Genomic DNA, 4,229 nt, shown 5'->3' on the forward strand with positions numbered 1-4,229 from the left:
CTTCCCCGCTCCGAGCTGCTAAGTGTGGGCGCACCAAGTTTTCACCTCCGTGTCAGAAAACTTGACACAACTTTTCTCCGTCACTTCTCGCGGCGGTCAGCGGGCTTCATGGGTCCGCCCCCCACCCCGAGGTGCTGCTAGTCCTCTACAAACACTGCGCAGGTAACTGAGTCACGCGGCCGCTCGACGGACTCTCGTTTCACGAGTTAACGTCCGACGTGTAGATGAGACGTTGACAACACGCGAGTTAAAGTGACGCGCGAGGACAAGAGCACAGTTTTTGCCCCTTCTCGGCTTTCATACAGGAAATAACTTTTAATTAATATTAATATTATTATTAATTGAATAGTTTTAGATAAAATGTGTATTATCGACATTCACAGTGAGTTAAATATATATACATAACATATATCTGTGTGTGTGTGTGTGTGCGTGCGTGCGTGCGTGTGCGTGAGCGGGTGTGTCGGTGTCAAAATAAAAGCTTTTGGTTTAGTAAAATCACAATCACTATTTTTGACTATAAATTACAGCTACATTCACACTCAGTATATTATTTAAGATGAAAAATAATTTGTGTCTCTTAACTGATATTCTGGCAAAATAAAAGGCTGTTTTACTACACAATGTTTCCCTATATTTGTATTAAAATCAGAATCAGCGTTATTGGCCATGTGTGTACTGTTTACACATGGAATTTGACTCCGGTTTCACTTAGTTCTTCGTATGTATACACAATACACAATAAACAAGATAAATATAAAAAAGACAAAAATACCTGTCAATCAGACATCTTCTGTGAAGATTTTTTGTGACATATGTAATATATATGTGACTGGGATGTCACATTTATCAAATGTTCACTATTCCACTAATTTGTCCAAAATAATTCACAATAACGGTATTAGCACAATATCTATATAAATTTACAAAATAACATTGCTTTCATTCAAATTCTTCTTTGATTAACTTTGTTCATTATGTGTTTTGTCTCATTTTCCACAGATATTTTAGACAAAAAATTGCTCAAAAAAGTGTAGCGCGATGGAGTGAGTCTATACCATAGCCATATATGAAATAATTCAAGAGGCGCTGGATACACAATATTATCGTGTGAATTATTAGTATATCGCGACACTTGGTGTGTAATCATAGGATGTAAACTCCCTCTGATGTCATGTAACTCCCACATTCCCATAAATGATACAGTGGACATGACAGTGGTGTCAGTTGCAGCACTGTATAAATCAGTTCAGGAGCAACAGACTTCAAATCTCCTGCGTTTTCTGAGGAAGCCAGCAGGAACTTGTCAGGAAGAGATTCCTTAGCCTGCCATCAGTGCTGCAATAACACAGTGAAGTAACTTCTTAAAACACGACCCCAAACCACCACATTTCAAGTCAGAATTCCTTTAGAAACAATGGAAGCTTTATTTACAATTTCAAAGTTCATTTAGTTAACAAATATATATTTTGCACATATTTGCAAAGTATACAGTGTTTATCTTACAACAATCGTTCAGGTTACAGTAACAGTGGGTCAGATAGTACCCAGTATATTTACACCCATAAAAGAATTGTACAAGTCTTCAAGTGCACTTAGCGCACACCCACAGCACATTATTATAAATATTCATCAACATTTTAAAAGATGAAGTGAGAGATCTAGTCTAAATGGGTTAATTTGATAATTCAATCTTTTGTGCCTAGTTTTTCTTATTCATATCAAATCGCTATTAAAAGGTGAAGTTGCTCCACCTCCCTGTGAAGAAAACAGACCTCATACAAGCAGAAAGAAGGAACTCCATCCAACACCAAAGAGCTGTACGCTTCTTGACGGTCATTCATTTACAGACTCGGTAGAATTCCAAGCCGTTTGGTCCATGAAGCGATGCATAAGACCAAGTACTGCATAGTTACAGAGGGGCTCCTAACTGCCTCCCACATACAATCAATTCCAGAGGACAATCCTAGAGAGTTTGCAATAAAGCCTTGCAGAGTGTTTAGAAAGTATTCATTATGTCACCGTCAGAGTTACATATGCCTACAGCCCATTCATACAATTCATACAGCATGGATAAAGTGGTGTCAATGTTTTGGTCTTTTTCTACATTATATAATTTACAGTTTGAGCATACACCATAGGAACTCTTTAAACATCGATCGAAAAAAGAAAAACTCAGTTTAAGGCCACTTTCGCTTCAAACAGTCAGTGAAGTTTGCACAGACAGTGAGGACTAAAATAAGCCCTTTGATACGGTCTACGTGCTCAGTCTCATCAGCTCGATGGATCACATGGTGTGTGGAGTGTCAACAATCTAGGTCCTGATACACTTTATCTATAAAATGACTCAACTGTGTATATATGCACAAATGTAAGCAGGAACATTTAGAGTGAGTCAGTGATTCTGTTCGCACAAACATTTCCTCAGGCTGCGCACAGACAAAATGAGAAGGTTTGAAACACGTACAACTACACTTCAATAGAGAAAGATTGATAAGGCAGAAACTGAAGTATTGGCAAACTGGTTAAGAGGGAAGAGCGGCCATTGAAGGATAAATTACAAAAAGGTAGTTTACAGCAGTTGAAAGAGACATTCAAAGAAAATAGGTCCAAAGGGTGTTGAGACATCAACAATATTTGTTATAAATCTACAACTCAAGAGGCACTTGAACTGAATGCTGAGCGAACTACACCTCTGCTGTCTGACGAGATTGCCGGGCTACATTCTGACAGCTGGTTTGAACTTGCTGACTGCTGTAAAGTGGAGCAGATAACCAAGCTTCTACACAACCCAATTTTTTTTTTTTTACGAAATGTTCAGCTGGCCACTTTCACAAGAGCAACTGATGAAGGAACAGGAAAACCACATGTGTTTTCTCAGGTCATAGAAAGTACATTGACTGTTGGAAAAAAAAAAAGAAGGCTTAAATCCAGCATTTCAGTTCTGTCCTGTGATGCAATTCTTCTTTTGTGTCCCATGTGCATACTATATACTCATTCTGTGTTTTTGTGTATGTAGTGCGTTTGCACAACAAAGAATAAATCTATAAAATACCAGCATTGATGCAAAAATTACTTGATTTTTGTACCTAGCGTTGCTGGATAGGTTTGTCCCCCAATGCTTACACAAACATTGTTGAATGGGGTTCAAAAGCTTCAGTTAGAGCGCAGAAAAATAGGAATAAACCGCAAATAGCTGGACAAGTATTTCCTTGCTGGTTGTATGAGATGTTTTCAAACTGTGACTGTAAGTACACGGTGTCGTACAAAAGGGGGACAACTGGACAGTTGTGGCCACAATAAAAGTCATACAGAACACTTTCTATGAATCATTAACACTACAATGTTGAAATATGACGGTTTTCTCCCCGTCTTCTTTTTCTCGTTTCAATAGCATTCTTTAAACCTCCTCCATAATATATTGCTGTGTTCACGTTCACATTTCTTTTTGTGCTTTTTACAATTTCATTAAATGTTAAAATCTGTTCTCTATATGTTGACAAGATCATTTACAGTTCAAAATGTTCCGTACTCCTCTAATCAAACATTTTCACGCAATAAATAATATAATTATGGAGGCAAAATGTTTCATACAATATCGGATCTCAGTGACACTCTAATACAGCGCAGTCGGACAATATTTAATCCGTGACCATTTCTATTTTTCTAACTCTTCCAGCCCACTGGATTTAAAACTTAACAATGATTATAAAGTTAATGTGCTGACTGAGCGTTTAATCTATACAATGTAAAGTCAAAGCATCAGGAAAATGATGCAAACCATGCAGCCAAAGCAACTGAGGGGTTTTCACGGCCAAACAGTGACAGTCAGTCAGCCCCGAAGACCAGACGAGCAAAAAGTGAATGGCTGCAATGCCGGTAGGTCAAAGACTTTTTTTAAATTTAAGGCAGGCTTACAAACGCCTTAAATGGAGGGCTGATCACCCAACATGAATGTAAAAACCCTCAAATTACAGCTAAAAGTTTAACCTCATAATCATTGTTTAATTTCAATGAACTGGATTACAAAGCAAACACGATCATGTGTCACTGTCAATTCACTTTTGGACTACACTATATATTCTTTATCTGCTACTCTATTACAATTTTTGAATCCATACATATATTTACTTTAAGATTCAATACAAAATATGACAACCTAGAACTAATCTTGTGTTCCAGGTGGATTTTAATTTACAGTCCCCTATGGAACGATCAATTTAGCAGCA

Source organism: Taurulus bubalis, assembly GCF_910589615.1.
Source record: "Taurulus bubalis genome assembly, chromosome: 7".
Taxonomy (NCBI): Eukaryota; Metazoa; Chordata; class Actinopteri; order Perciformes; family Cottidae; genus Taurulus; species Taurulus bubalis.